The sequence below is a fragment of the Pholcus phalangioides genome, unplaced genomic scaffold (genome assembly GCF_987345545.1).
Source record: "Pholcus phalangioides strain wild (caught in Gottingen) unplaced genomic scaffold, Ppha-v1.0 ptg000022l_1, whole genome shotgun sequence".
In the NCBI taxonomy this organism is placed as follows: domain Eukaryota; kingdom Metazoa; phylum Arthropoda; class Arachnida; order Araneae; family Pholcidae; genus Pholcus; species Pholcus phalangioides.
Genome location: NW_028301615.1, coordinates 32,648,812 through 32,659,184, shown reverse-complemented (window position 1 = coordinate 32,659,184; position 10,373 = coordinate 32,648,812).

The following is a 10,373-nucleotide window of genomic DNA, read 5'->3' as shown; positions in this document are numbered from 1 at the left end:
AAATCGGGATTGTTTTTGTTGACACGTGGTGTTGTTGCTGTAATATTAGAGGATATCCAGTAGAATCGGAGATTAAGAACTCTCTCAAAAGAATGTGAATGACAATAATTAATACATTGCAAGACTCGGTGAATATTTATGGCATTATTAAATGGAGTGATCACCAGGGTTCGGATTTTTACGACCTAAAAACTGGTAGAAAATGCTCTATAAAAAATGCATTTATGCCATAAAAAACTGAAAATATGTCCTATGAAGTAAAAAAAAAGCCCTAAAAAATTTTAGTTTTATATTTCCCGGTAGAGCATTAATTTTAGCAAAAAAAAAAAGGAGAATGAGAACAGTATAACCTCTCTTTTGCGGACACTCGCGGGATTAAAAAAAATTGGCCGTAAAAGAGGGGTGACCGCATCAGACGGGGTTCTTGTTGAATACTGTGTAAAATACAGTATTAACAATAACTGAAATGCTTCTTTGTTTGCAAACGAACAAAATTCTGACAATATAAGATGCGTTTAAAGTCACGAAAGTGCCTTCTGCAGTTTCTCTCGAGCGTTTTCTTGTAGAATCGGGTCGGTAACATCTTGCTTTTTGCTGAAACAAATCGACAATACTGTCGATGTGTGTTAACCAAAAGATCAAAATATAATAATTTATTTACATCAAAATCGATCCCAATGAATCTAGAACTGTCATATTTGCGAGGAATGTCCACAATCCTCTAGCTTTGCTTCTTAAATTTTTATAAAGAGACGAAGAATCTCAGGGCAATCATTTCAACTTTTTCCGGGGGGGGGGGGGGCAAACTTTTTTTCAGGGGGGAGGCAAAGCACATGTACTCAATATATGTATATATACAGTATATACCATTTTTAGTGTATTTTCGAAAGCCAGGGAGCCCCTCCCCCGCCCCCCCTAAATGACGGGCCTGCGAAGAATGCTGCTTGTCAGCTGTGAATCTTGAAATGTTACCATCCTATCATATCGGGCTCCACATCCACACTAGCTAGAATCAATATGCAGTAATGAAGACCCGCTCACTTGTTCACTAGGTCACTCATTATATCACTCATTAACCAGGTCACTCATTTCACAGGTCACTTACTCGCAATGCCACTTACGATGTTACTCGATTACTCGCCTCAGTAGGGCACTTAATAACTCGGTCTCTCATTTACTCCACAGGTCACCCCTTCCTCACCAGGTCGCTCACTTACTTCCTAGAACCATAAAGTATTAATCAAATTTAATCATATAGCATAAAAATTGTGTGTTTTATTTATAAAATTCACCAACAACAACTCACCGCCATGCAATTCACCGATAGGAAAATTCACTACTAGGAAAATTCATCGACCAAAAATTCTCAGAAAGGAAAATTCATCTCTGGGGGAATTCACTGACAACAGTTCGACATGAGTGAGTGCACAAGTGAATGAATGATCGAGGGAGTGAGTGAGTGAACGAATGAAATGGATCGTAGAAATCTACTTACAGACGCGGATTCTTGGGCAATGGGTCACGACTCGAACTTGATTTCAAGGACCTTCCAAGCAGGGCCGGAAATAAGGAGGTGGGTCTGATGCCTCAGGCACTTGCCCTAGGTGGCGAAATCGTCCTTTAACTTCTCTTTCAATATTACAAGGGGGTGCTAAAATGCGCACTTTCTCGGTTGACCAAACATCTGATGGCGGCCCTGCTTCCGCGATTGGTCATACAAATTCACTAACAGCTAAGGATTCTCGAACTGTTGGTCATGACCCAAACGTGATTCGTAGGGGTTTCTGAAATAGATCATATAAATCCACTTACAGATAGGGATTCTTGAGCTACGGGCCACGACCCAAACTTGATTCGCAGCGGCATCCTAGATGAGTCGTACAAATCTACTCATGGTCTAGTTAAAAATGCAGTTATTGCGTCACTGGTTTCACTAACTTCAAAAAACAGTCCCATGGGTGGCGAAGCTGATTTTGTTGTTCATTTTGGGCCGCGACTGAAAAAGGTTAACAACCACTGCCTTAGCGCCTCTGTATTTTTTTTCCATTTAATATCCCGCTTTCAAGCGGTGTTTGTAAATTTGTTTACTTGGCATGAATTGTATTCCTACTGTGAAGCCCATTCTACCGTAACAACGTTTCGAGTCCGAAATCAAAACTCAGTAGCATTTCAATGGGTCCAAATCAGAAAGAAGGCAATAAACACTTATTCAATTTAAAAACAATTAAATTTTTAGGTACTCTTTCGTCATTAATTCTGAATTTTGAATAATTCGGAACTCATTTCTCTCATTAATTCCCAAATTTATTTCTCTCGTTAGTTCTGAATTTTTAATAATTCTGAAATTACTTCTCACATTTAAAGCTTAATTTTCAATAATTCTGAAATTATTTCCCCTCAATAACTCTGAAATCAATTCTCTCACAATTCTGTGAAACTATTTCCCTTAATAATTTTGTACTTATTTCCCTTAATAATTTTGAACTTATTTCCCTCAATAATTATGAAATCCTTTCTCACATTTATTTCTTGATTTTTAATAATTTTTAAGTTATTTCTCCCATTAATTCCAATTCTTCAATGATTCTGAAGTTCTGATAGTTTTCAATAATTCTCTCGTTAATTCTGAGCTTATTTCGCTCGTAAGTTTTGAGACTATTTCTCTCATAATTTTTGTAATTATTAGTATCATAACTTCTGAAATTATTTCTCAAGTTTCCTTAATTCAGGGAAGTTTTCTAAATTCTGAGAAATTTTCTTAATTCTGAAGTCATTCTTTTTTTTTAATAGTTCTCAGAATTCTCATAAATTCTGAATTTCCAATAGTTCTGAAATTATTTCTCTCATTAATTGAAAATTTTCGATAAATCTGAAATTATTTCATACATCACTCTGAATTTTCATGAAACTATACACACACAATTTTAGATGTTGTTTCCCCCCCCCCCTTTCGCAATTTTGAAAACTGGGTCTTGAGGGGCGAAAGAGATATTTCGGATCCTGGAAACCATTGAGACGTCTTTGACAAAAACCATCTAATTTCTAAAACTATAAAAATCTAAAGAAGAACCCTTGGTTCCCATTCTTCTTAGCGAACATCTTTAGAAAAACCTCTTGAGAATTTCAAACAGTCGAAAATATTTCCAGAATTATATTAGAGTTATTATGCGCATCAGGCATTAAAATTATCCAGTAATTCTTGGCATTCGGAGAATCGTGGTTTATTTTCCTTTTTTCCCCCATATTCTCATAAACTGGAAAATTTCCAAAACTTCTAAATAAGAACATTCATTTCAGGAGAAACATTCGTGTCTGTATATAGTGGCATCTCAAATGTGTGGGTTTTTAGAAATAAGATTATTGAGAAAAGAGAGAGAGAGATAGAGCTAGTATTGTGCGTTTTCTCTCTTTGTGTGGTTTATCTCGTATTATTTTGGAATGGTTTCAACTCCTTATACTGTATACAAGTGGCTCTTTTTCCCCCCAGTTTTTCATGGTCTAGGATTAAGGTTATTATGTGCTTTGATGAAATTATTATCTCTGGCTAGATCCCAAGATCATGTTGATATTTCATGACACATGGAAACAATTTCTGGAATTTTTCGGGAAACCTCGATTTATTCCGTCAAGTTAATACTTCTTGTAAAGAACTTACGAGACGCTTTCGTGAAATGAGTTTGTCGCTTATTATAAGCATCCAAAAAAAATTCATTTTTATTTCCAACCAGCAAAAATACCCGATGATGCCCAAGTTTTCTCCTGGAGAGAATGAGAGGACTGGCAAAACATTGTAGACGGATAAACATGTCTGAAACACATTGATTGAGATCCACGGTAAATCAAACATTTCAAAAGTCATTGTTGTGGCCCAAGAACCATTGTTGCCCAACAGCTTTTTTGCGAATTTTGTGCACTTTCCTAGCCCTGGTGAACTTTAAAACAAGCCGGTAGGGTGCAACTTCAAGTCGTGTCTTCTTCGGTAAATAACCAAAATTTGCGGAGATCGGTCTTAAATTCTCATTTGGTATGGAAAACATTTATTTATGTACAGGGTGTTCCATAAATTAGAAAATAGTTTAAAAATTGATAAAAATTGAAGAAATTGGTATATTGAATGTTTGGGTTGCGAAAACATTATTTCCACAAAGGGGGATTTAAAAAAAAAACAATTTAGTTCACATTTTTGCCGATATAGGGCTAGAGAAACCAGTCCGGAAGGACCTGAACCATTCTTCAAACTCTTCCGTGTCCAAAACATTCGTAAAGTTTCAGCCAGTGATTCGTGGCGGAGATAAAACAACTTCACCGATAGTGATCTATCTACCAATGCCAACATCACAATGTTTTCCGTATGTAAGCGACAGTAACAGGAAAACTCAGGAATGAGCTGTTAATCGTATACCCTTCATTTTATGGGATTGATTGGCATAGTTCCAGTGATTTTCCTTTCACGCAGTGCCTTCTATTAGACAAAAATCTGAACTACATTTTTTTAACCAAAATAATCACCTTTCGTGAGAATAAATTTTTCGAAAAAATCACATACAAGAGTATACCAATTCCTTAAATTTTTATGAACTTTTAATATATTTATGGATTTATGGGACACCCTGTACATTGCACCAGTGTTCCTTAACTTTTTTATACTTGCGGACCGATGAAATTAAGTGAACAATTTCGCGGACCGACAGGAGAACCGATTTTCAAGTGCAAGAAAAAAAATAATGATTAGGGGAAAAACCTGACTTTTTTCCCATACATTTACGAAACAAAGTTCAGCTGAGACTCGTGTTGCCACCTTGCAAATAAAAACAAAACTATCTGTTTTGTTAACAACCTGTTAGTTAAAACTAACGACATAGAATATTTTGTTACATATATTTTCATTTCTTGTAGATGGCAGCAGTGCTTCCACTGTAAAAAATAATATCCTCTTTTATTATAAGCGGTGGGGAAAAGAGTTGGACTAATGCTGCCACCTATCAAATAAATACAAAACTATATTTACAATTCTGAAAGTAAAATTGGTTTATCGTTTGAAACCGGTGCAACGTTAAAATGAACAACATACGGATGATATAAAAAATTCTTTATTTTAATAACAACAGTGTAACTTTTTACCAGTTACTGTTTTTGTGTTTGTCGTAGAATGTGAGCGAGAGAAGCATCGTTAAGCTGAAACTGCTGCCATCTACCCAGTAGAAACGAGAAACTGTTTGTTATAATTCTTAAAATACAACTAGCTTTGTATTTTAGTTGGAAATGAATATATGGTTGTAATACGGAAAGCTGTTCATATTTATTCTGCACATCGGTGCAAATTTTATGCTTCATATAATATCGGTCAATATATTTTCTATCTCTTTCGCAGAATTCAGCAATTCGTTCTTGTTGTGCCGAATTACAATTTTTTAGTAGTAGTGTAAGATCCACTGCTTCTTCGTGAAAATGTTTTTTTATTTCCGTCGTTTCTGTGATATGAAGCGCTGCATTCGTTCGATTTCTCTGTTTGGTTTTCATTACTAACATGACGGAACAAATTTTTTTTTTTTTTGACATTTATAGAAACTTCAGAAGCATCCTTCTCATCCCACAACAATGCAACACGCCAATCATGTAGAGCTGTGGTTACCAACCTTTTTTAGGCCATGCCTTACCAAAGCCTATCCGAAATACTGATGTCCCCACTGTCGGGGCCGTAACTAGAACTTTTGTCAGGAGGGATACCCCCCCCCCCCCCCCCAGTGAAAATTCATAATGTCAGGACAAAGTTTTTTTTTTGTTATAACGTTTCTGCTTTACATCCTTAAATTTTGCAAACTGGGGGTTTTGCCGACCACTTCCTTTGTTCTGTCTCTTTCCTCCATTTCTTGTAATTCTTTTTACTCAAAAAGTGGCCTTGTTCACGTTGAGAGAGCCAAAAAGTCATTTACTTCAAAAAAGGCAACGGCTGTTAACCATGGGTCTTTGGAAAGACTTCAGGGATACTTCTTTATTCAGATAAGATAACAATGAACATTGTTTTTACATTGCTACTTACAGAATATTATTTTGTAAAGGGGTCCGTGGCTTGCATATTTCTTCTTTTTATTGGCACGGACTTCACCTCGCTGCCACAAATTGGCTGTTGAATACAAAACGCCAAGCACCCCCAAAGAAAACACTGACAGAAAAACTAAAAGAGAGAAGTCATCACAAAAAAGAAATTGAGGAAGTCAAGAAATTGCAATCAGAAATCAAGAGAAAGGCTACTAATGTCTCTACTTCAGCGCCTCACGCCACAGGTGCGTGAAATCAGGAAGGCAGTCTGCAGTGGTGTAGATCAGTGATTCCCAACGTGGGCGTTAACTCCTCCTTGGGGGCGATGGAAAGTTCTGGGGGCGGCGGTAGAAGCTACGGGATACCATATGATCCTATGGGTTAGATTGCGTTAGGGAGCGATGGGAGAAAAAAATTTCTGGAGAAGGGGGCGATGGGGGACAAAAAAGGTTGGGAAACTATGGTGTAGATGGTAGCTAGACTATTACTAGTGTGTTTTACATTTGACTGGTGACTGCGTAGAACGGATATAAAAAGTAGCTCAGCAAAGAGTTAAGGTGTGTTTTAGGTTTGAAATTGCCGAAGAATACAATAAATTTATTTTAAGATGTCTAGATTTTGGAAAGTATTTCGTGATCCTTCTAGCTCATTTATGTGGCTCTCCAGGAAGTAGGAGGGCGGTCGCGACTCACAGTTTGGGAACCACTGCTTCACGAAATTTCTGAAGAATCGGTAGAATTCCAGTGCGCTGGAATTTGTGTTCTGAGTGTGCGTTTGTAGGGTGGCCCCCAATGTATTTATGTTGTCAGAGCTATGTTTGCTTCGTGTTCTGGTGGTACTGCCATCTGTCTTCCATATTTGGAAGTAAAGGCGGTAAATGCTTCGATCTTCATGTTATCTACGCATCATGTTGAAAATCTCAGCGGAGAGACTTTTTCAAGAGGGAGAGCGGTTCGAGTTCACGCCTCGAATTTAGAAAACCACAGAATATTAACTTAAGTCGACCACCACCACTGTGCTGTCTCTGAGACTGGAACCTGGATACTCACGATGAGAGTCCAGCATGATGCGCATATAACCGGACTGCGGCTTTGAAGTCGGAGAAAAGTTGGGAAAGAACAGCGTAAAAATGAGGGAAAGAAGCCTTGTCTGTTAATTTTTGCTATTCTTTACTCAAATTTTTGAATTCGGATATCTTTGCTAATATTTCTCTTAGAAACATGGGAATATATTTTTTTTTGGCCTCAGCAGAAACCGGACAACAACTTTCTAATTGGAAGTTAGAGAACAGGTGGACCATTTAAAAGTTTAGATTTTTTATTCTCTGATTCTCTGTGTGATTTTTCAACACATTTTAAGCATTTTCTAAATTCGAACAATTCCTTTACGACAAACGAATGAGGAGATAAAGGTGGCATACAGTACACCATGTATAACTATGCAAAAGAAACGAGTCAATTCGTTTTTCATTGAAGTTCATGGACTCTTTGAAATCTCATCGAGGACTCCCAAGGGATCTGTGGACCCTTGGTTAAGAACCACTGTTCAAGTTTATACTGTTCTAGATGCGCATGAGAGAAATCTCTGTAGCAGGATAATTCTTCACATTTTCATAAACTACAAATCATGATTGATGTCAGAGTAATGGGAGATATCGCCTGAGCTCTTCCCTCCAGAACACCAGCGAATGATGATGATCTCTGTGCTTAATCGTATAAGTGCATATTTAAAGAAAAAAAACATTGGTCTAGAAGTGTCAATGCAAATGTGTGTACTTGCGGCCTACGCACAAAAGAGAAGCTGACAGGACTACAGCTTGAAGGGCCCGGAGATGGTCAACTTTGTTTTTAATTTGTTACACTGTAACTTTAGAAAAGAAATGATGTGGGATAACTAACAATCCTGGCCTAGAGGGAACCTTCTCTAAGATATGGAAGCTCCTTCAAATGTGCGTATTAGGGCTAGAGTTGTGGCTACTCTGCTCCTGTAATCAAAAATCAGTTATCAATGAGCGATAGTTTTCTTTATAAACGGGGTCCCGTGATAAATGCATATAAGGTATGCCTGACTTTAAGAAGTAATTAATCTGTAAGTAATCTGAAGTTTTTCTGATTACTTACCGAATAAAATTAATTAAAATTGATTATATATACATATATGAATATTGTTAAACTGAAAACAAATTAATTATGTGAATTGGAAATTGAAAATTTCAAAACTCTAGAATGAAAAAATTTAAGAATTCAAAAATGAGAAGAGTTGAGAGAATGTCTAGGGCTCTCATCAGGGGGGAACACCCCGACATTGGCTTAACACAGAACGTTTCAGAGAGCATCCCTGGACCTACAAAGCCTAATAGAAGCTCGATCCCCGACGTTTGGCTTTGGAGGCCAAGGGATGCTCTCAGAAACGTTCTGTGTTATGCCAATATCAGGGTATTCCCCCAGACATTGGCTCGACTTGTTTCATTTTTTGAATTCTTCGATTTTTTTTCATTCTGAAGTTTTGAAATTTTCAATTTCCAATTCACATAATTAATTTGTTTTCAGTTTAACAATGATTTTCACTACACTGCATATTACAGCTGCTTATGGAGCTGGTATTGGTAAGTTTCGACAAAAATGAATTTTTCATAATGTACGTTTTTTCATATGTGTATATACTATATAAATATTTAAAAATTAACCATTCAACTGAAGAACTTATTTTGCATAAGTTATGTTTATGGTTTTTTTTAGTTTCAATTATTTTGAAAACTCAGTATTTCTGAAAATATTTGTATTTTGAGGACTGATTGATTACACAATAAAAAAAAATTGTATTTTTTTTTCAAATGAATATTAATAAATTCAAAAAAATGATAAAGACGATGAAATTTGTATTGATGTAGAGAGAGTGAAGGTAAATAAAGGAATTATTGTGTGGGAGAGAGAGATGGGTAGGGCCAGCATAACGAAGGGGGCCGGAAATTCAGTAAAAAAATGCCGTTTTGAGGTAAAACGTTGGATTGAATTGCCGATAACAAGATGAAATGAAATTTTTAAGTTAGAGCAAAATTTGAACTAAAAAAAAATATATATAATTTATATAATTCGTTAAAATCTTCAATGATTAGGAGCCCCTGTTTGACTTGGCGCCCAAACATCCATGGAAGTTTTGAAGTTTTTACTTTTATATTACAAATGTTACAAAATAGAATAGAGTATAGAAGAAGCATGAAAAGTTGACTAAGAAAACAAGAATGAATTAAAATATTTAACGATTAGAGGTTCCTGTTTGATTCGTGGTTGAAACATTTATGGCCCCCCCCCCCTTTTCAACGTCTTAATTCTGTAAAAACAGAAAGTATTTTCTCAGTAAAACACAAAATAAAATGAAGTGTTTATTTTTAGGGAATCGGAATAAATTGTTTTAATGACCGACGAGAGAGGGCTCCCGATTATAATTATGTCTCTAATATCTTAGGGGCTTTCTTCCACTCCTTTCCTCTGTAAATTACCAATAACAAAATAAGATATAGTATTGAAGAAAGAAAAAAAAAATATAATAATGGAAAATAATTAAAATCTTCAAAGCCTGAGAGCCTTTTTTCAAGTTAGGGCCCCAAATCTACTCAATTTCTTGTGTTTTTTAAAAATGTTTTTCTGTCTTAAGACATTGAAAATGAAATGTGTATAGCAAAAAAAAAAAAAAAATGAAGTGTTAAAAAAATTAGAATTAATCAAATTTCCTATCAGAAAACATAAATGAAGTGGTGAAGAAGAAAAACATATTAATTTGTTAATAAAAACATAGAATGAACAAATTAATCAACGATTAAGGGTTTCTATTTTCCTTGAGGCCCAAATATCTTTGAGACCCCATTTTACAACTTATTTATTATGCATTTCCGTGGTAAGACGCTGAATCTAATTGCCAAAAACAAGTAAAAATGGAGCTTTAAGAACAAAAACAAAATGCTGACAAATGGAAAGGAGTGGGTAGAAATCTTCAATGATTCAGAGCCCGCTTTGACTTGGAGCCAGACATCTTTAGGGCTGTTTTGCCCAACTTCTCACTTCCATAAAACATTGAATAGAATAACAAATATGAAGTAATGGAGAAAAAAACAAATCATAAATGAAAACAAATCAGGACAAACTGAAATCTTCAGTAATTCAGGACTTGACCTCGGGCCACTTTCGCCGAACCGTCAAGACACCATCAGGTAGGAGATCAAAAAGTCATGGCGTATTCAGAGGTGGAGAAAGAGTCGCGCGCGCGCGCGTGTTTGTGCTTCTGTTAGGAAAATTCAGAACAAATAAAGTTTCAATGACCTACAAGATGCCCTCCAT